The sequence below is a fragment of the Salvia splendens genome, chromosome 4 (genome assembly GCF_004379255.2).
Source record: "Salvia splendens isolate huo1 chromosome 4, SspV2, whole genome shotgun sequence".
NCBI classification, from domain to species: Eukaryota; Viridiplantae; Streptophyta; class Magnoliopsida; order Lamiales; family Lamiaceae; genus Salvia; species Salvia splendens.
In genome coordinates, this window is record NC_056035.1 from 37,139,423 (window position 1) to 37,164,177 (window position 24,755).

The 24,755-nt window shown below is 38.3% G+C and overlaps 1 pseudogene; it reads right to left on the reverse strand.

The window, feature by feature from the left end:
* Positions 1-1,862: 1,862 nt before the first annotated feature.
* Positions 1,863-7,979, reverse strand: LOC121799807 (annotated as a pseudogene).
* Positions 7,980-24,755: the final 16,776 nt, after the last annotated feature.

The following is a 24,755-nucleotide window of genomic DNA, read 5'->3' on the forward strand; positions in this document are numbered from 1 at the left end:
TCACAAAATTAAGCTATGTGTAATAATACAAATAGGACAAACAATATGGCATCACTAAACCTACTAAAACAATTACACGAGCATCAACATCTTATAATAGTCATGCTAAGTGAAACCTAAAAGATGATCATTTGGAGCTACAGACATCAGGGCAACCAAATGTAACAAGGGAGAAATCAAGATCATAGAAGAATAGTACTACATATTACATTACAGCACAAACATATTACAAAAGCTCACGAATGAAGTACTAATTTTGAAAGTAAAGGCTCATAATACACAGTCAAGATCCTAAAAACAACTAAACATTACTAAACAATAACGTAGGCATCATCTTTTATAACTAAGACCCTCGTTGAATATCAACAAATGAAGAAATTAAGCTCATAAAAATGAAGACATGTGTAAAAAGCTTCCAAATTTAAATATCTGATAACTTCATATCAAAAAAGAGGTAAAATAACACTATATAATCCAATACAACGCCACTTCAAAAATCCTAAAACAGATATTAAAACCCCTAATCCCTGATATCCCCAAAAATCATCATTTTTGCCCATACTAAATGACTAAGATGGGATTAGGATAGATACGTAATTTGGAGAATCTATTCTTCCCCGCTGGCGGCCTCACCGCTGTTCTTGTTGTGCTTCTTCGCATACCTCTGGTTTCTCAAGAACTTAGGATCCATCTGGACAAATAATCGAAACAAATAAGAGAAATTCCAAATCTAAACAGAGAGAGGGAAGAGAGAAATGCATACCCCTTTGGTGGAGGTGTGGGGGTGACGCTTGGGCTTCTTGATTCCGTTCCTGTGGGCCTTGTGCGACTGGTTGTGGGCGGTGTGATTCTTCGACTTGGCCATTTCTCTTCTCCTCTGAGTTCAGAAAAACACTGCAAACAGAAAAGAATCATAATTCAAAGAAGGAACGAATAAAATTGATGCAAAATTGAAACTTTCGGGAGGGGCAGCTTCACCTGGCTGAAGGAGATGCGACGGGGTGAACTTGTGAATTTGGTTTATGGTGTTTTATAAGAAGGTTTCAAAACCCTAGCTATGGGAGTGCAGCTAAAACGACGACGGAAACGTGGCCCATTTGCAAATGATGTATTGGGCTCAACAATGTTTGATGGGCTGAGTCTCATTACACCTAAATTATTAACTACTACTTTTTTTTCATAAAAATCAATATATTTAATCTATTTTTTCATCTACTTTATTTTTTCACATATCTATTTTTTCTTATCTCATTTTATTATATGTTTAATTAACTAAATATTCATTTAGTGAGTATTTTTTTCACATATTTATTTTATCCTATCTTGTTGTATCATTTAAATAATTAAAAGTCGAACTTGGACTAGTCACGGTGGAAATGGAAATAAAATTTGTTATTGTGCGATCTTAAAGTTAAGTGATTTTACGAATTTCATTATTTTCATTCTCATTGGGGGGAATCAAAGCCAAGGCAATGGTTGCTTGAGTTATCAGAAAACAATAATAAAGAAATCAAGAAACTTGAGAAAGCAAATCTTTGTTTCGACTTGTTGATTTGCAAATTGATCTCTCATCTTTATTGGTTGAGGATTATTACAAAAACTAACTAAAATTTGTATCTCTTCAAAACATCATTTGTAAAATTTTATAACCCACCAATTGAAGATTATATGATACGGTCTAAGACATAAATTGATACATAAGTGGAATTACGAACTATTATACACCAAGTGATTCAATCCCGCAACCTACCAACCTCATACACACTAGGTGAGTCGGACCGACAACCTAGTGATGAGAAGGGACCAACTGAATTGCATTTCATTGTCATTTGCTTCATTATACTGATTAGGTTAAAATTATCTTTCCAAAACAACATTAATATACAAATTGCAATACATAAGTATTAAGAAAGGAGTACAATACGCATGTATAATGTGACATCATCACTATACACATGTGTACAATATGACATCATCAATATATACACAACATATGCAAAACACTAAAGAGGCACTATATTAGTCATTTGCTTCTAAATAAGAGGCCATCAACAAACAAGATTCCTGAGAATCAAGATCAACTTAGTAAGAGAAGTGACAAGATTCATGAGAATCAAGATCAACTTAGTAAGAGAAGTGACCTACTCAAGCAATTATCCAAACAAAAGGGCCTACTCAAGTTCAAAAATTTACAAATCTACGCAGAGTCCAGTCGAGACGAGCTTTTTTACCATGTTAGAAACACCTTTCTCATCCCATTTCAGTATCAAGGTGGAGCAGTTGTTCGTATTCCAGCTGTAAAAGAGCAACATTCATGACTATTATCAGAGCTCTGAGAAATTTTGATGAAAAACAAGGTGAAAAGTGAAGAATTATCCATCTAACGTACTTGACTGCATTCTAGTTTCATCCTTCTGTACTCTTCCTGCGCTCGTCTCGAACGGAACATCGCCTGCACTTTGACAACGGACCTCTCAACACGCTCCTCAGCTTGCTTCCTGCTGGCCTTGAAGAAGTCCTCTTCCGCATCACTTTCTTGATTTGGATCTTGAAGAGTCTCATCCGCTTGGATTTCAAGTCTGCAGAAGCCTTTCCTTTTCCGGCGCCATCGCAGTATTGCTTTCTCGAGGATACCAACAGACCAACAGATTTTACGGTATTGCCTCCGAACATTGAAGCCGCGGAAGTTAGCCTGCATCAAACGAACTCGAATGAGTATCGGACCATTACTATATTGGGCAATGCGTCAATTGATGCTAAGACGTCACATCATAGTGGAACATCTCGTATTGCATGTACGGATGTTTGCCACGTGTCAAGGAAGTCTAAGGAACTACCAAATTTTGCTTATGGACATTCTTAAGTATCTCTAATCCATGCAAAATCTTACCCCCATCCCACTTCACTTGGAAGTGATTTTTGTGAATTTTCATAAACAAAATTAGGTAAGTATCTAAATATCCTCGATGTGTGGCCATTATTTGCGGATAGAATATGAGAAGTTGCAGGATGATGCAATAGAGGATCCGGCTTAAAACCGGAGCATAAGTAGCTCAACTTACCTGAATTCTAATGGCCTGACGGCGCATGTTAAGGAAATCTTTTCGGATCTTCCATGTACGGAATCTGTACTGGATCCTGGCGGCGGCCGCAATCTTTTTGCGTGTTTCATAGTTGCGGAAAGCATGCTGGATCCTCATCGCTGCAACTATGTTCTGTGCTTCGATCTCTGGGTTTGACGCCTCAACTGCTAATGTCTGGACTTTGAGAGCATGTTCTCTGAATGCAGCCTGGATACGTGCCGCTGCATCAGCTGCTGTTCGATAAGCTGCAAGGGTATCCTTCAAATACACCTCCTCCTCGGTGAAACTCCCGGTGTCCACCATGTCATTTGTGGTTGTTTGCAGCGAGCCACTAACGTTTCCAGCCAACGTCATATCCTTAAATTGGGCAACCAAAGCCTTCTCAGCCAGAAAGCGGCCAAACCCTCATGACCACTCAAAGAAGCAAGATCAGCAGCGGTGCATCCACCGGGGTTTTGTGAGGTTGGATCTGTGACTAAATTTGGCTTCGCCCCGACAGATAAAAGGACTGCAACCATTTTCTCCCTGCAATTTAAACATAAACTGGATTACAAGGAAATATTTGAAGCAATTGCAATACACTCCCCATAATAAGATCCTAATTGTGATTAATAAACCATAACTTGGGATGAATAAGTCCCAATTCGGGATTTGTAATCCTAATTGAAGAGGATGCACCGTGCATCCAGATGTGCACAAGTTTTTGCCAAAAAAACAAGCTGTTGAGGTAATATGGAGCATGGAATTAAACATAAGAGACGTCTATATAATTTTTTTTAGGATGGTTAATTTATTATTATTATTATTATTATTATTATTATTATTATCATGAACATCAGATTAAAGCACCAATTCACCATTATGACGCACCAAGAATCCGTGACCATACCTCCCATAATATGCAGCCCAATGCAGGGCCGTCCATCCATATTTGTCTCGATAATCCAATGATAAGCTAGAACGCGAAAACAGGCGAACTGCCCACGTATATCCAAGGACAGCGCACAAATGAATAACACCTTGACCTTGTTCGTCACGATCAGTAATATTACACCCAGTCGCCACTTTTTCTAGCAACCATTCCTGTAGCTTATTCTGCAAAGTCAATTCAAACAGCCTTTCTTTTGCCCGAGGAAAAGACATTTTCGCTTCTTCGATCATTTTCAACAAATCCCCCCACTCATGAGAAATGCCGGAAGTGTTCTTAGCAAAAACTTTGGCTTCCTTTAAAGCAGTCTGGGATGGTTTAGACGAGTAAATACTCAACAAGTCCTTGGATGATGAAAACAAAAGACGAGAAAGTCTCATCTGGAGCTGAAATTCCTCCCAATTGTCGTTTTCACCTGAAACGAATCCTTTGGGTTGTATAGGAGCACGGAATTCAAAATTGAGGACTTGGCTGACGGGTGTATGACCATCGAAAGTCATGAACAGATTCACCAATCCAGGAGCTTGAGATGAAATTAAACATCGGAATACTCCTGCTTGTACAACTTCGACTGGAATGACCAAATCTCCACAAGCAAGATGCAGCTTGGAATCTGCAAGGTGTTGGTGCCCGTCACTGAAAAAACCCACTACAAAGATCTGCATATCAATCATTGAGTCAAAACACTATTTCTTGCAGAAAAACTAGTTCAGAAGGTCAGCAATAACGGGGTAAATTTGAACACGAAAACAGTATTTTTATCTTTCACGGCAAATTGATGAATCTTATATTTTTGCATCCAATTTGCAGATTTTTGTGCAGCTTCTCTACTCTATTTTTTGTATATATAATTTGAACATTTTACTCAATTCTTACATGATTGATGATATCTAGAGACAATAATTATCCCATTTTCTCTGGCATACCATTCAATCCATGAATTTCTTGCTTCATTCTCAAAGACTCGAATAGTACTTAGAGTAGGAAACAAATGGTACTCGAATAATTATCCCACTTTACTATTGCATTATTGGAAGTATACCTTTGTCTCCTCAGTCGAAAGGGCCCATGACGGGGAGATATCAGTTACGTTGAATATATGCCCCAATGGAGAGTGGTGGTGATTATCCTTCATGTCATACGAGAAGGATTGATGTGGATTTAAAAGTGAGGATTCCAAGGATTGATTGTCAACTGATTCCGGAGATCCCGCAATTACATGTGTTGTTCCAAAACTATCAGGTGATAGTGAACTGTCTGCACCCACGGAAAGCATGCCATTACCAGCTCCACCTAACGCCAGCAGTCCGGAAATTCTAGTATCCGAACTAAAAGTCGTCTCATTGCCCAGTGTCTGGTAGGACGAATTGTTGGGGATTTTGTAATTGACTGAGTAAGCAACCTGTCCAGAGTAACTGTTGTCCGAGCTTTCTGGTGATAATTTATTAGTTGATCTTGCATCATTCTGCAATCAAAATGCTTACTAGTAACTCTTCATAAATAAAACCGAGAATAAGTGGTCCGTTCTGCAAAATTTAACAAACACCATTGATCTACTTACACTAATTTTATATTTGTTCATGTGATGTTGATTTGGCAACTCAAAGCCTGCACTATTACCTGCTAGAAAGATAAATAAATAAATAAAACTGAACGCACCAAAGTTAGCTTGAACAATTTCTCAAGAAAATAAGCATGTAAGGATCATACCTTCTTGTGGTGAATTGTGCTTGTTGGGATCAATTGGCACCACAAGCTCATCCCAGTCGAGTGTATTGATCTCATGAAGTCTCTGTTCATGAGTTTTAATCACCACACTGTCATTACGCTCTGAAATATCAAGAGATAAATTGAACATTAGCGTCACCTCAAATCATGTAGATTCAAGTGCATATTTGACAAGTAATATGGAACTTATGACTATCTGTATACAATAAGGAAATTCAGGGGCATTGCTAGACAATAGTTTCAATCTTTAGTCGAGGCTAGCCGGAGCCTCAGTTCCTCTAAGAAAGAATACATCTCTTTCGAAGAGGAATGAACAGCTTAAAGTGCATAATTTGAGCAAATTTGAAATTACCTAAGATTGGCATGCTGCCATCATAATACAACGAGTCTATTGCAGGCTCGGACCCTTCGGGCAAAGTCCAAGTAGCAATCGGCGACTTTACCGTTGGTGCTGGGGAGTTCTGCAGCTACATGAAAAGACAAAAAACACTAAATTGCATTCAATGCAAATAAATGTTTGATTGAGAGACACAAACCTCTTGAGTCTCACGATAATGCACAAGAACAATATGTTCCAGAGACCTGCAACAGATGCAGGAGTTACGGAAAATTTACTTTTAAGCGGAGTACTAATTTACACATCAAAGAAACTGTCTAAACTCCAGTGGAGTTCAATGGTTACATACTTGTCGAGAAGCCAATAACATCTGCGAACAAAAGTAGTATTGTCTTCTCCGTGAGCATAGTATACATGGATTCTTTCTTCGTTGCCAACCTTCATGACAACCAATACAATGCTGGCATGTCAGTAGATGACCAAATAAAGCAGAAATTCCAAGTATCAAGTAGTTCCTCTTCGTGCAGAATAGAGAAGCGAAAAATCTTTAATTTATCTTAATACATATAACCCAAAAAACTGTTTTTAAAAAACGAGGCAATCAAGAATAGACGCACTAGAGCTCATTAGAGTTCAATATTCATTTTCCCCTACAATAAACAACATTTAACTGTCTCCGATATTAAAACAAAAGAAGACCATACTTTTAAGTGTTCATGAGCTTCTTTAACAGTTTTTCCATCCTTCTTCTTTTTCCAGTTATGGCCATCTTTCCGAAAATTCCGGAGCATCTTACGATCAAACAACACAATTGTGCCACCTATCTCACCACAACTTCATCAAGTCAGTCAACCTGATACAAATCTCTTCCATGTCCCACTCCATCCCACACAACCATGTCCATTGTTGATGTGTAGAGGAATGATTCAAGCAATTACAAATGTGAAATAAACACATTAACATAAGAAAGTGTAGTATTACTTTTTGGCAAATTCAAGGGTTTGACGAGAACAGGAAAATACTTGTGGTTGCTGAGAATCGCATGAATCTCATTTGGTCGGAGCCATCTTGATGTAGCCTCCTCCGAGATATTCGCGAAATCCAAATCTGTCCAATGTTACAGTTAGCCAAAGTATTCAACATAAGTAAGACTAAGTCAGCTTCAAGTCAATCTAATTAGAATCTAGAAAAGAACCTCCTGAACTGCTGAACACCAACAAAAGAACTAATCACATAAACTAGCAAGAATAAGATGACATCTTAATTAGAATCCAGAAAAGAACTACACAATCAACAGCTCTCATTAGAAAATTAGTATCTTTCCTCTGGAAAGTAGGTCGAGGCCCTAACTTCTTATTGGTCAAAATCAGACCAAAAATAGCCTAAATACCAAAGCAGCAATAAGATAAGCCCCCCCTAAATCTCAAGATTGAAGGACAATAAATCACTGAAAACCCTAAACCCAAATGTTGACCGGCAGAAATCAATATCCCCCCAAAAAATACCAAAATTGATCAACTATCAGCACATGGAATTTATACAAACACAACGCGGGCATGCAGAGATGAGCTAAATCTGCACCTTCCATGGTGCGGAAGCCATGAATCTCCGACCCAACGAGTCGACTCTGCCCACTGTGACCCTCCATCTGTAGTCAGCAGATCACTCCACGCCACCAAAAAACTGTAAAATTCTCGAGTTATTAGATGATTTATCGGGAAAGTATCGAAAATCGGCAAAAAGGCGATCTTTTCTTCATTTTATGCTGAAGAATTCATGCTGGGAGCAGGGGCAGATTGAAAAGATTGAGAGCAGAAAAAAGGGTGTCTGAAAATAATGGATTGAATTTATGAGTGTGACGAACCGATTGTTGACGTACAACAAATCTTGTCAATAAATAATGGAGTTCTTTTTTCCTGGCGTTTATATATTGCATTTAATGCTTATTATATCGAGATAATGTTATTTAATTTGCAAAATATAACGACCTAAATGACTAAATATTGTTGGTAGCATTCTAAGGGCATCTCCAATGCACGGATGTCCATTCGGACGGACATCCACTAGGACTTCCCAAAAACACTTTCTGCCACGTCACTAGGACTTCACATCCCCACTGACACGTCACTAGGACTTCCCCTGCACAATCTGTCCTTCCCACTAGGATTTTCCGCAATAAAAAAATCACAAATTCACAAATAAAACAATTTACGTTTACGGAAATAAAATTTCAACACGAATACGAACGGAAAAAATTAACAACTTCATTAAAAAAACATACATGATGCGAATGAAATGAAGTTCAACGAGCCGTATATATAGACTTTTTTTATAAAAAAAATTATAACTCGGACGTCCGCGGTGGACGCCCGACCCACGCCACAATGGCGGACGTCCACCCGCCCGTCGCGCGGATATCCGAGGACATCCGACGTCCATACGGGACGTCCGTATCCGACTGTATGTGTTACAATGGCGAACGTCCCGGTCGCCCGTCGCGGAAGTCCGACCGAACATCCGCCATTGAAGATGCTCTAAATTGATTACATCAGTAATTCCTATGTGGAAAATGTGAATAAATATTATAAACTCAATTATAACTGTAAGCACACATTGGTTTAGACTTTGTTTGAATCTTCGTGAACGTGCTTGATTAAGAGCGTCCACGACAGGCCCGGCGCGCCGGTCTATTGCTGGACAAGGGGCGCCTCGGCGGGGGAGGGAGCGGTGGCTTCCGCGGTTCCGCCGCCTCTGCCGCGGCGATCTTCTTCGGTTTTTTTAATTATTAATTTTCTTAATTTATTTTGTGATGATGGGGTGGAAGAGATTTTTGTGGATGTAGACAAATTATTTGATTTCAGCGTAGCTGTTCCGGACTACTGTGGACACTCTAATAACCTCGACTGCTCGATAATAACAAGGGCGGGTGTAATATATTATTTTGATAGTAAGTATGCATTCTATATACTGTCTGTAAATTCCTATTCATACATTTTTTGTGATGATAGAGGTGTTTGCCCAATTAATAAAAAAGTGGTTTAATATGGATGTGTATCCGCTAATGCTTACAGCCTATTGGCCACTTTTATTGATTTGAAATATTTTAAAGATTTTGTACTCTATTGACTATTCATGTCTTTCACCTTGATCGGATATGTAGCGTGAATTAATTTTCATATTAAGGTCATTCTATTTATTTATAGTGTTATTTTTATTGAAATTGTCTGAAATTATTTAGAATCTTACTAAGCTGGCGCATATTAAAGTCAAATGTTAAATATTGGAGGATTATGGGGAACTTAAATTCGATAAATTTAGGAATAAAAAATACTCCGGAGTAGCTAAAAATGATAGTACAAAGAAGAACTAAGAAAATATTAAAATGAGGAATATAAAATAAATGATTTTAAGTTAAATTAATATATTATATTATTACGAAAAAATGTACCAAATATATTATTAATAATATTTTATATTGTAAGTATATTATATTTAATCTGTATAACTTATTATACAGTACAAAATAAATATAATTTGTTACCAACATTTTTTCGTCCGGTCACATGCGTCTACAACGTGTATAATAACATCGTTTTCCGACGAATCAATTCACTATCAAAATTTACCGGACCTAAAATATTATTGACGTGTTAAAGTTGAATTCCTTGTTTGTTCTCACGTTTTATTATATGCATATACACTATTAGCTATGACAAGACTATTAATCCAATTTACCTAATTATATAAAAAAAAAACAAATATGCCACTCTGTTTTATAGAAATAATTTACATTATTAGATACGACCAGACTATTAATCCACATTTACATAATTGTATAAAACAAAAATATGTCACTATGTTTAAAGAAATAATATACACTCGTATGTATATAGTTACAATTCGAATTAATTGAAAGAATGAAAACGTATTATAATTAAGTTGTGATATGTCATCATATCAATAGTCACAGGTCTTCTTCTTTGTAACACAATTTTGTATAATAAGTTAAAAGGGCTAGAATGGCAGCTGCTTTATTGGAAAGGAATGAATTTTTAGCTAATATCATCCGACATAATAAATATCAAGATTCTACAAAAAAGAACAAAAAGGAAAAAAAAACATTTTATTATCAAATACTCATAATTATCTTGCCCATTATAAAATTTTCAGGGCATGTGAGTTTGTGTCGGAGGGGAAAAGGTGAAATAAAATACTGTACATATCTTACACTGAAATTATTAGAGCATTCACTATAGACGGTCTTCCCCAATAGTCCCGCCCCTTTTTTTTCTACAGCCCCAATTTTTTGTCCATAGCCTCGAGATGTTATAACCAATTTTCATTTTAATTTTTTCATTTCTTTTTTAAATCAACTGAATTGAAATAATTATAAAACGAGGTAATTGTGACCGAATACTCGTTGTATTGATAAAGGTAAAATTATACAAAGGTTGGGGGTGGGAGAAGACCTCCACTGCTGAGATGGTGGAGGAGTTGGACTCGATGCCCACGGCGGGGGAGATTGATTCCAACTCCATGGCTGGGACGGAGAGCCGCCATATCCCGACGGCTGAAAAGGATAGTCGCCTGTTAAGAGCGAAACTCCTAACGTCGATTAACACACGAGCAAGAAACACGACCGGGAATTTTTCGGCGCCCAGGAGGTCTGGGTCGGCGGCGATTTCCGGTGAGAGAGGCTGTACGCGAGCGAGAGTCTCGTCGTCAGCAGTAGGGTTGCGTTTCTTGTTGTTCAAGCTTTGGGCCAGAATATTTGATGTATTGATGTTCCAAAATAACGAAAGAATGGCCCTGTTTATACTAAGACCCTAGGGTTGATTCGACTTAACCTATACGTTCGGGAAAGAATCAACCAAGAAAACCCGGACGGGGCTTATAGAACGCCCGATGCAATTACAATAAAATAATTAATAATCCATAACTAACTAATTATAAAAAGAAAAGAAACGAAAATAAAGAAAGGAAAAACAGAGCAGCTCCTCTTTAATTACGTCGCTACTTGGCGACGTAATTTGCCAGCTTCTGCGGTGGCTTGATTCGGTCCCTCGGCCTCAACAATCTTGCCTCCGTATGCCTCTCGTTCTTTTTCTGTTGCCTCTGCTTCCCTGCTTTCTTGGCTGTCGCCGGCACTTCCTCATCTGCGGATGGTTCCTCGTCGTGCATTCTCGAGTTGTTCTTATCATCGCCATATCCCGACGGCTGAGAAGGATAGCAGCCATATCCCGACGGCTGGGAAGGATTGCCGCCATATACCGATTCGTGCGAGTAGGGGGGATCCGTCGTCTCCACTGTGCATTTTTAGAGAGTGAAAGTGTAGATAGTGAATGAAGGGAAAGTGTGTGAAAATGTGGTAAATGGATGGTGGAGGAGTAGTATTTATAGGGGTTGTTTTCGAAAAAAAAAATTAAAACAACAAGGGAGCGGACGCCTATCACCCCGTCGCCCCACTATAGATCGCCCAGCTATCGCCCCGTCCTCGCCCCCTAGTCGCCGAAGCCTCTTCCGCTCCGTCCTCGCCCCCATTTTTTCATCCCCCATTTTCCCTAGAGTGGATGCTCTTATGCAACTATTATGTCCAATCAATGGGTTGGTGAAATTCTTCCTCACTTTAATAATAATGTGAACCCCTAAAGCCAAATTAGACACGTCGAAAGTTATGCTCAGTTGTACATAAAATAATAATGACCGATGTCTATTGTTAACTAAGATGAAATGACTATCGACTATTGAAATTAAATATATACTCCTTTATAAAAATATTTGGCCGGTTCATTGCACCTGAACTAAAATTTAAATTCAAATTTTCATACTATCTTGGTCATCACTCTTTGGCATGGAGGACCAAATTATTAATGGGTAATCCTTAATCTGGTATGTAACAGTAGTAATTAAAATTTATACTATCAATATCCGCATTTATTTGATTAGATCATTAGTTTCATGTATCCCTAAAAAAATAATATCGAAGAGAAATGTCAGTATCTAACTGTACTAACAAAAAAAATTGCAATACATTAGACTCAAAATTTTGGGTTTGAAATTCAATTTCATACTCTTTGATAATTTTTTGGGAACATGTGGTCCTAAAGTTTAGAGTACATTTCAAAAATGTTTTTTTATTATAAAAAAGTTTCGAACTTTTAGTGAAGTCTAGTTCAAGTAGCTAAAGCTGAGCCAACCATGAGACTCTTTTTAGAAAGATATTTTGAGTTTAATCCTGTCCGCATAAGTGTATTTTTCCACCTGTTGTAGTGATGGTGTTCAAGCTTTCATGAAGTGTAGTGATATCGCTTGAATCAACGCACCATACTCTTCTACAATTTTTTCTCCAAGCATCTTATCAACTAAATTGTGTGAATTATATGTGCTGCCTAAATTTATTCCACTTCATTTTAGTGTAATGTTGGTAAAAATAATTTAACATCATTTATTATAAAGTCGTGTAATCTTTGAAAAAATTAAACAAAATTCATGTATAATTTCTAAGACCATCCACAATAGGCGCCCAGCGACCGCCCAGCCGAGCGCCGGCGCTGGGCGGTTCGCTGAGCGGTCTATTGCAGCCGCCCAGCGGCTGAGTGGAGAGAGAAACCGCGCAGCGCTGGGCGGTGGCGTGGCACTCGGCGGTCGGCTGGGCGGTCCGTTCGGCGCTATTGCAGCTCCCGGATCGCCCAGCGCACCGCCCAGCGCGAAATTTAAATTTTTTTTTTCCGAAACACTATATATACGCGCTTTGCTCGGCATTTTCATTCGCACCACTTGTTTTAACGAGTACTCTCTCTATCTTAATTTCTATTCAAGATCAACAACGCAAAATGAGTAACGCTGGTGGTAGTAGTGGTGGTAACGGAGGGGATGCTGAGGAGTACGAACGTCGTATGGCCGAGGCGTTGGACGCCTATACGACCAACGCGATAAACCAATGGATGGAAAGTGCCTTGCAGCCGGCGATACCTCGACCTCCCCACGTGGTCCACCGCCGCAGTGTGATTGATCGGGATCACGTAGCTGCACATCAGCGCCTATACGAAGACTACTTCGCACAGGAGCCTCGGTTCACCGCCAACCTTTTCAGGCGTCGTTTTAGGATGACCAGGGACCTGTTTATGCGTATTGTCAACGCTTTGGAGTCTCGATATCTGTATTTCCGCTTCAGACACGATGCGTCTGGCAGACCCGGCCACACACCTATTCAAAAGTGCACTGCGGCAATCCGGCAGTTGGCCTACGGAGGCGCGGCAGACATGTGGGACGAGTATCTCCACATCGGTGAGACGACTGCCCTGCAATGTCTGAAGAATTTCTGTCTGGGAGTGATAGAAGTATTCGGTGATCAGTATCTGCGAAAGCCTACCCCCGAAGACTGCCAAGATCTGTTGCGGATGCACGGGAGTCAGCATGGGTTCCAGGGTATGTTAGGCAACATTGATTGTATGCATTGGGAGTGGAAGAACTGTCCCACAGCCTGGAAGGGGTTCTACACGTCCGGCTACAAGGGAAAGAATCCCACGATGATCCTGGAGGCCGTAGCTGATTACCGGCTTTGGATTTGGCACGCGTATTTTGGGATAGCTGGTTCGAACAACGACCTCAACGTCCTCAACTCGTCGCCACTTTTCAACGAGCAGTGTCAGGGCGTCGGTCCGGCCATCAGTTTTGTCGCCAACGGCAGCCAACATGATATGGGCTACTACTTGGCGGATGGGATATACCCTAGGTGGCCCGTCTTTGTGAAGACGATCCGATGCCCAGGAGATGAGAAGAAGGCCTACTTTGCGGCACGGCAGGAGTCGGCGCGCAAGGACGTGGAGCGCGCATTTGGTGTGCTCCAGTCTCGATGGGGGGCAATTAAGGGTCCAACGCGTATGTGGGATGTCCAATGCATTGCTGACATCATGTACGCATGTATTATCATGCACAACATGATTGTCGAAGATGAAGGTGGCGAACTGACCAATTGGGTCAACGACGAAAATGAAGCCAGTCCAAGCCACGGCGTGGCCGCCCCCAACGTACGGAGTGGGGTACCTAACGATGAAGCCGGCCTCTTACAAGCACATGCCGACATGCGCCAAACGGCGGCTCATATTCGACTCCAAAAGGATTTAATTGAAGAGTTATGGGCACGGAGGATTGACCGCCGTTAGTTTTTTTTAATTATGTAATTTTTTTTAATTAATGTACTTTTTAAATTTTATTAATATTAGTGAATTTTCTCGTTTTTGTGTCGTAAATTAAATTTCGCATATTGTGTGATTGTTAATTATTTCATTTTGTATATATTTGTTAATAGTGATGTGAATATTATGTGGCTGGGCTATGGCTAGGCTATTGCTGGGCTATTTGCTTGTTTTGATGATGTGACAGGAGGATTTTTAGTGCTGCTGATGTGGCAGTGGCTGGGCTATTGCTGGGCTATTCCTATTGTGGATGGTCTAAAAGAGGCTCCAAATTTGGACATGAGACGACAGCAAAGGAATTAACATCACTACATCGTTAGCCAAAAACATAGTGAATAAAATTAAGCACATTGTAGGACACAAACATATGATATTGATGGTGTAAAAACATCCGTACAAGCCTAGATTACAACTTGGAGCAACAATGAGAGCTTAGCCTAAACACATGGTGAATTTGCAATTAAAACCGTAGGATTCAAGCTCTTGATGAGTGGAGTTGGGATTTGGAGTCGGATCGTCGGAGAGTAGGCCGGACCTTCCTCCTCCCTTTTTCCTCCTCTCTTTCTCTCCTTTTTCCTCTCTGATTTGTCTCCCCGAATCCTCAATATTTTTTTGGGCAGTCAAAAAATCCTCCAATTAAACTTTCCCCACTACTTTGTAAACTGCCACGTGTGTGGTGGCTCCCTCAATTGTCCAATTTCCTACTCCTATTTGTCTCAGCCTTTTTCTCCCTCACCTGTCACTTCTAATTCCTCTCTCATCTCTTTAATGCTTCTGCCCCTCTTTTCCATCATGAAACGCCCGAGAAACTGCTACCCGGCCGGGTAGAATTTTACAATTGCAAAATCACCCGGCCGGGTGGACAATTTCTTGTACTTGCTGGAATTTTCGCACAACTTTTTCACCTTCCGAGTTTCATTTCTTATTTCACCATTCATTCATCTTCCTACACCACAAAACATACTTTTGCAAGCATTAAACTATACAAATCATGTAAAGTTAGGGGAATAAAAATGTACAATTTGATTCACATCAAATACCCCCAAACTTATTTACTTGCTCGTCCTCGAGCAAGATCACAATAAACACAAAACTTTAAAGCTCAGCTCACAAAAGTTTTCATAAGAGTGAATCACATAGAGACATGAATGACAAAATCTAAACCCCCAACAATTCCAATCAAGATTTCCCACTCTCATGAACCATCACTTATCAACCTAGAACTTCAAGTCAAGGTGCATTTCAAAGTAAGTCTAAGCATAAGATCATACAACTCAAACCGTCGTCATTGACTCGTCAAGCATTACTAATCACATAGACTCGCGGATTTCAAATCAAACTTCTTTAACTTTACCAAGCTATTTACAAAACATCCACAGGCATCAACAATAAGGTCCAAGGTCTTAATTCAAGGTTGTAATGGGGCTAGGGACGAGGTAGGATAAGTATGGATAGTGAGCTCAAAGGCTACACATTTGAGTGTCAAATTCTTCCCTCCTACAACATCATTCCAAAGATTAGACAAGATAAATTTTACAACCAAACTCACACTCCCCCAAACTTGAGATCTATTCTAGACAAGATTACATCAAACAAATGTAGAAGCTCTATCTTTATTCCATCAAGCTTATTCTTTTTTTTTGTAAAGACCTCGACTTTTACGAATTTGGAGGTCGTCTTTTTCTTTTTTCTTTTTTTTTTCTTTTTTTTTCTTTCTAAGAACTTCATTCTTTTCACTTTCTATCAAGTTTAGAAAAGTCTACTCTTTATAGTTCACCACCCCCACACTCATAACTCAAAACACCAAGCTCAACTTGTATTTAGCACCCAAATAGTAGCAAGGTCAATTGATGAGGCTAAAACTAGGCTTATTTAAGTAGCTAAGTGTTTGGCTAAGTGTTTGCACAATGAATAGGGAATTAAGCTCAAAGTGGCTTCTAGGGGATCATTTGATGGACTAGGCATGTGATCATTTGGCCATAGAGTTCATCCTAGTGCCTTATCCTCCCATATCATTAACACCAATGAATGCAAACAGGCAACTCGGTAAAGCAAATCAATCCAAAATAATTTCCACAAGACAAGCGATTTTCATACTCTCCTCAACTCAAGAAATCGATTGTAATCACAACATGCTCTTTCAAATAAATTCATGCGCGAATTCCATTCATCCTAGGCTTCAAAGATCAAGAAAAATCAAGCAAGCATTCCCAACTAGAAAGCCAAAGATCTAGCATGCATCCGTCAATTACATGATTCAAAACACTTTAGCATATAATACACCCAATAACATGCATCACAAATCATTCACAACCCCCCCAAACTTAAATGCATCATTGTCCTCAATGCATGCAAAGAAGAACATAAAAATAAAGTAAAGGGAAAGAGAGCTCCCCCAAACTTGACATGATGTCCATAGTGCATTCGGGTGGGAGGGTGGGTGTATTTTCCTTTGTAGGTGTGCTTCCTCCTAAGCTCGAATAAGAATCCTATCTCCATGTTGCTCCTACAAAAAAAAAACCAACAAAAAGAAAACAAAATACTCAATTCAAAAAAATACATCGAAGGAAAGAATTGAGCGAACAAAACCCTCGATTTATTAAGAGAAAAAAACTAAAAACTCATTGGGTTGCCTCCCAACTAGCGCATTTGTTTAAAGTCGTTGGCTCGACTTAGTCTTCTAGCTACAACTCTGAAACAAAAAATAAAATGTTAGAAAACTATACAAAAAAATAAAAACAAAAAGAATCCTAAATTAAATAACCAGTTGCCTCCCCGGCAACGGCGCCAAAACTTGATGTGTAATTTTCGAGCTTTTATATTAATGAATTATTAACACACAAGTTTAATAAAATAGCTCTAATATTACAATCTATCTGCAAGAGTACAGAGTCGACTGTAGTACTTCGAGTGTCGAACCACAGGGAGGCGTACGATTATTTAACAAGGTTTGACAAGGTTAATAAACTAAATTTACAAACTAAGGAAGACTTTTCAAATAGGAAAAAGATGTCACTCCAAGTTGCTCAATAGGCTTGTATTGTTCTACACCTATATTAAAAGCACATATTTGGGATTAACTAATCAACCTAATCGCGTGCACTGAACATGTCTACGACGTATAGTTCACAGTCAGCTGAACACTTGTTCCATGAACCAACTTTCAACGACATTTAATTCCTGCAGATGCGCGGGAACGAACGTCGTCTACTATAATCACTTACCTAATCCACTATCAATTTATCCCCTGAACAGTTCTAAATCGATAGCATACCAACAAACGATCAATCCTAAGCTATGTTAAAGAGACGACAGCAAAGGAATTAACATCACTACATCGTTAGCCAAAAACATAGTGAATAAAATTAAGCACATTGTAGGACACAAACATATGATATTGATGGTGTAAAAACATCCGTACAAGCCTAGATTACAACTTGGAGCAACAATGAGAGCTTAGCCTAAACACATGGTGAATTTGCAATTAAAACCGTAGGATTCAAGCTCTTGATGAGTGGAGTTGGGATTTGGAGTCGGATCGTCGGAGAGTAGGCCGGACCTTCCTCCTCCCTTTTTCCTCCTCTCTTTCTCTCCTTTTTCCTCTCTGATTTGTCTCCCCGAATCCTCAATATTTTTTTGGGCAGTCAAAAAATCCTCCAATTAAACTTTCCCCACTACTTTGTAAACTGCCACGTGTGTGGTGGCTCCCTCAATTGTCCAATTTCCTACTCCTATTTGTCTCAGCCTTTTTCTCCCTCACCTGTCACTTCTAATTCCTCTCTCATCTCTTTAATGCTTCTGCCCCTCTTTTCCATCATGAAACGCCCGAGAAACTGCTACCCGGCCGGGTAGAATTTTACAATTGCAAAATCACCCGGCCGGGTGGACAATTTCTTGTACTTGCTGGAATTTTCGCACAACTTTTTCACCTTCCGAGTTTCATTTCTTATTTCACCATTCATTCATCTTCCTACACCACAAAACATACTTTTGCAAGCATTAAACTATACAAATCATGTAAAGTTAGGGGAATAAAAATGTACAATTTGATTCACATCAGACATAATTTAAGGGATTTTATTGCCAATATTTTTGAAACTCTAATATTCTATTTCCAGCAGTAACCATGGCAGAAACTGAAAAACACGGGCAGTTTGATATCATGTTAACGAAAAACTACATACATAGCTAGACAAGTCTAACATACATAGCTACATTTGATTACACTACATATATTCAGCTCAAACTATTAGAAATGAACCACATAGCTTGACAAAATTTAAGAGATTTTAACACGCCCCTGCAATTGTGGGCCAGAAAGGCACATCGAACTTTCATAGTGAATAGGCAAAACAAGAGATAAAAAAAAATTCATTATCAATCTAATACCATATTAGAAATGAGGGAGTTGGATCCCCTGCTATGCTCCAACCATAGCAGGGGCTGTCGTGCCTCATCCACCACCATTATTGTAATATTAAATTTTATTTTATTTTTAAATTTTTTTTTTAGTAAAATACATGATGTTTGTGTGTGCGCAGCCCCTGCTATAATTGGAGCACAGTAGGGGATTCAACTCCTAGAAATGAGTCACTCATCATCATAATATGTGGGACCTAATTGAAGAGATTTTAACACAAACCAAGAGTGATTCTTGCGTTTGGTTGAAAATATTTGAATCGTTACACCATACAAACGACAGTACATCACAAGTTGTAATCGAAAAAATAAATATACCAATAGGGGGAAAAGAATAGTAAGGAACAAATAGTATAGTCACAAATGGAGCATGAATATTTACCTTTTGGGTTCTAACGTATGTACAATTTCAGGTCGAAGTTGTCGTACTCTTCTTGCTGCACCTTTAGAACTTGTTGTGCCGAGGCCACTATAGAAGCGCCACATTCATCTATATAAATTTCTTGGAGAGTTGGGATATCTCCAATGGCGCTGGGGATTTCCTCTAGCTTATAGCAGCTCGATACATACATCATCCGAAGTTTAGGGAAGTTGGTCTCATCGGCTTTCCAATGCACCAGATTTGAGGATTCCAACTGTAGGAACATCAGTGAGCGGAATTCATCTCCTTCTATCACCTCCCACTCTTCCTGCATCTTCCTCTCTTTCAAATACACATCTACTTATTCTCAGCACTTCCAGATTCGGTAGTGTGCACAAAGCTGTCAACAAACTCCTAAATACTACACACCTAACAAGACTTAACTTTCTAAGATTAGATGGAAATATGATTTTGTGCAGAAAACGGCTACCATCTTTATACAATTCAGATTGGCAATGCAATATTTCGAGCTTGCGAAGATGGCTAAGATCAACTTGAATGTTTGGTGAGTCTTCATAATGGATTCCCAACTTTATGATATTTCGAATTGCTTTAAAAAAGCCACTACTAATCAGGTTACGAGTTACCCACACAGTGAAAAGAGTCTGCAGCTTCTTGAGATTAAATTTCATCTTCCTGATTTTGAATACTGTCGTCAACTTAACGTGAATTAGCTCATACATACCCCATAATTCATATGGCACATTGCGCATAAAGTGTGCACAAATCAAGGTTTGCACATTGTACAATCTTGATATTCCATATGGTAAACCCAAGGGGCAGTTGATAGCTAAGTAGCGTAAGTTCACAAGCTGTAATATTTCTTTTGGGAACTCCTCCAATAACATACCCATTACATCAAGCACCCTAACTAATCTTAATATGCAAAAAACTGGAGATACATTAATCTCATCATTAATGCATATAAAAGATCGGGCAAGTGACATTAATTGTGGTGAAGCACACACATCTTCCATGTCATATGATGACTCAACACTTACACGCCGCATTGAATTCTTAAAGTGTAAAAACTTCTCCTCATTAGCTTTCCTTTTGCATAAATCTCTCAAAAGATCATGGATTGAGTAACTATTTGCTTTCCTGTTATTCTTTTTTCTGTGCAACAAAAAGTAGATTCCTCTCCACAAGAGCTTTCAAGTAATCATTAGCCTCTTCCTCCAAACTCTTATCGACATCAGATTTCACAAATCCCTCAGCTATCCATAGACTCGTAAGTCTAGATCCCTTAATTTCGTAATCTTCTGGAAAAGCTCCCATATATAAGAAACATGGTTTCAAGTAAATGGGAAAGTGGTTATAACTCAAGGAAAGTATATTGGAGAACCGCTCATCAGATTTAACAATGGAAGCTTTTACATCTACTAAAAGATGCTCCCAAACATCTATTGATCTTTTGACCTTTGACAATAGCCCACCAATCACATGAATGGCAAGAGGAAGCCCACCGCACTCACTCGCAATCTTAGTTGCTATCCCTTGTAATTCAAGAGGGCAATCCTCTTCTCCAAATACAATTTAACGAAGTAGATCCCAACTTGCAACCTTGTTAAGCAATTGCAGGTTATGATGCAAACTCTTGGAGTTTACAAAATATTGGGCTACATTAGATTCCCGGGTGGTGATCATAATTCGACTCCCATTATTGTTTTCTGGGAAACAAATTCTTATCTCATCCCAGAACTTGGTGTTCCATATATCATCTAAGACAATTATGTATCTTCGGCCAAACAATCTCTTATGCAATATATCTTTCAACTCATTATCTTTGCATTGAATTAGTTTATCCGCGTTGAGCTTTTCATTTGGGCCACGGAGAAGGCTTAATAGAATTTCTCTCTTATAAGGAAGTTGTGAAATTGCAGCCCAACCACAACAATCGAAATGAGTAATAATGAATGGATCACCATAAAGATTCCGAGCAAGAGTGGACTTACCTATATGCCCCCCATACCAGTAATGGGAATAATCTCTAGCTTGCTCTGCATATTTGTAAGACGATCCTTCAACTGCAACAGATCTGCATCAACTCCAACCAAATCGTTCTTGGAGGTAGATAAAGGAGCACCGACCGGTATCTTCTTTTCCTCCACCTCCACTAGGTTTACAGATTCAAGTTGTTGGGATGCTTGCTGCACTTCACCATGTGAGAATGAAGCACCACTTAACATGGTGTTCCTCCCCTCCATGAGCTTCACCACTAGTTCCATTGCCAAATCCAGCTCTTGTGTTACTTGCTGCAGATCTGGTGTGGAAAAGGTCAAGCTCAGGCTTCCGGGGTTGGAAAGCTTTTGATGAACCATGTGTGATTCAATAATATCTTCAGCTTTATAACAAACATCTCTGATTCGGCTCTCCAAATTACTTGGTAGTATATTGGTGAGTGAAGGCTTTTCAAGAATATGGAGTAGAGATTCAGCTTTTTGGAGCCGGGATTGGAGTCGTGGTTTGTTGCGATCAACAATCCAAAGTGATTGCTGAGGATGAAGGATTTGTTGAAGGATGGTGATGAGCGGTTGAAGATTGTATGCCATTTTTCAGATCTCTTTAATTCCAACAAGCAAGGAAAGCTTGTTGCAAACACTCAAAAAGAAAAAAATAATGAAATTAAGAATCACAGCTGCAATAGATTTGTTGATCAATTAAAATCTCTGGCAGCCAGCTCAGTGTTGACCTCGAGCAAATAATACAAATTCTTGTTAATATATTGGGTAGTTGGCTATTAGTTTATAAGGATGGTTTACTTCAAATGATAAGATTTCCATTGTTTATAGTTGCATCAATTATGATATCTGGACTGATTTCAAAGAAGCCAACTCCTAAATATGGTGTTATTATCACATAGTAAAGCGTTTTCAGATTGAAAAATTATCTTGACTTTTTGTAGCTCAAATTATAGGAAATAAGATCAATAGGTCATGGTATCAATTCCATAAGGTGATCAAATTGGTGAAGATTGAGATATTAAGAAAATTAAGAAAATAATTATGCAAAACAAGAAAATTAAAAAACCATCAAATAAAAGTGGTTTTAACGGTAACTTCGCACAATATTGAAAGTTAATAACGAGTATAACCATGTCTAAAAGAACGGCAAAAAACTGAATCGAAAATGAAAGAATGCTCAAAATATGCCAAGGATGTTAAAGATTGAAACCGAACCAAACAAACACAAATAAAGCACATTCAAATGGACAGACAGCACAGTGCAACCATCATTATCAAATCCTAATTGAATTTAGAAAATACTGATAAGAAATTAATAAACCAAAACACAAATAGATTTTCAGTGTAAACAGTCAATATATTTAAATTTATCAAAAAGTTTACTCAAACTAAAAGCAATAAGCATCGTCTTATACTCTAGTCATCTGAAGCTACAAACAATAAAGTAATGCAAGATCAAATATAAAATTGAAGTTCCCAAATGTGACCAACATAAACATACATGGTGCATGAAAGCTCCCAAATTTGATGAGCATCTAAAAACATAACTACAAAATAATAATCATCATCTTCTTATACTAGTTGTGCATTGGCTATTAATCACAGCCTAATAACAAGCTTGGAACTGCAAGCAACAAAGTAAACACAAGAGAAAATGGACATAAACACAATTCATTAAATTAAACACAACAAATCTACATAACAAGCAATACCAAGATATCATTTCACGCAAATGATAATATGCTCATTTTGAACTCCAAACAGCAAAGTAATCAAGAAATACATAAAAAGTACTCTCTCTGTTCCATAGGTGAATACTCTCTCTATTCCATAGGTGTAGAGTCATTTTTCCATTTTGGAAGTTCCATAGTAGTAGAGTCATTTCCTTTTTTGGTCAAAAGTTACAAATTTCCCGCTATTCCTCTCTTACTTTATTATCTCTACTTTTTACTCTCACCTACTTTATTATCTTTTTATTTAATTAACTCCACTACTACGGAATAGAGGGGGTGGCTCCAAAGCAGATCACAAAATTAAGCTATGTGTAATAATACAAATAGGACAAACAATATGGCATCACTAAACCTACTAAAACAATTACACGAGCATCAACATCTTATAATAGTCATGCTAAGTGAAACCTAAAAGATGATCATTTGGAGCTACAGACATCAGGGCAACCAAATGTAACAAGGGAGAAATCAAGATCATAGAAGAATAGTACTACATATTACATTACAGCACAAACATATTACAAAAGCTCACGAATGAAGTACTAATTTTGAAAGTAAAGGCTCATAATACACAGTCAAGATCCTAAAAACAACTAAACATTACTAAACAATAACGTAGGCATCATCTTTTATAACTAAGACCCTCGTTGAATATCAACAAATGAAGAAATTAAGCTCATAAAAATGAAGACATGTGTAAAAAGCTTCCAAATTTAAATATCTGATAACTTCATATCAAAAAAGAGGTAAAATAACACTATATAATCCAATACAACGCCACTTCAAAAATCCTAAAACAGATATTAAAACCCCTAATCCCTGATATCCCCAAAAATCATCATTTTTGCCCATACTAAATGACTAAGATGGGATTAGGATAGATACGTAATTTGGAGAATCTATTCTTCCCCGCTGGCGGCCTCACCGCTGTTCTTGTTGTGCTTCTTCGCATACCTCTGGTTTCTCAAGAACTTAGGATCCATCTGGACAAATAATCGAAACAAATAAGAGAAATTCCAAATCTAAACAGAGAGAGGGAAGAGAGAAATGCATACCCCTTTGGTGGAGGTGTGGGGGTGACGCTTGGGCTTCTTGATTCCGTTCCTGTGGGCCTTGTGCGACTGGTTGTGGGCGGTGTGATTCTTCGACTTGGCCATTTCTCTTCTCCTCTGAGTTCAGAAAAACACTGCAAACAGAAAAGAATCATAATTCAAAGAAGGAACGAATAAAATTGATGCAAAATTGAAACTTTCGGGAGGGGCAGCTTCACCTGGCTGAAGGAGATGCGACGGGGTGAACTTGTGAATTTGGTTTATGGTGTTTTATAAGAAGGTTTCAAAACCCTAGCTATGGGAGTGCAGCTAAAACGACGACGGAAACGTGGCCCATTTGCAAATGATGTATTGGGCTCAACAATGTTTGATGGGCTGAGTCTCATTACACCTAAATTATTAACTACTACTTTTTTTTCATAAAAATCAATATATTTAATCTATTTTTTTCATCTACTTTATTTTTTCACATATCTATTTTTTCTTATCTCATTTTATTATATGTTTAATTAACTAAATATTCATTTAGTGAGTATTTTTTTCACATATTTATTTTATCCTATCTTGTTGTATCATTTAAATAATTAAAAGTCGAACTTGGACTAGTCACGGTGGAAATGGAAATAAAATTTGTTATTGTGCGATCTTAAAGTTAAGTGATTTTACGAATTTCATTATTTTCATTCTCATTGGGGGGAATCAAAGCCAAGGCAATGGTTGCTTGAGTTATCAGAAAACAATAATAAAGAAATCAAGAAACTTGAGAAAGCAAATCTTTGTTTCGACTTGTTGATTTGCAAATTGATCTCTCATCTTTATTGGTTGAGGATTATTACAAAAACTAACTAAAATTTGTATCTCTTCAAAACATCATTTGTAAAATTTTATAACC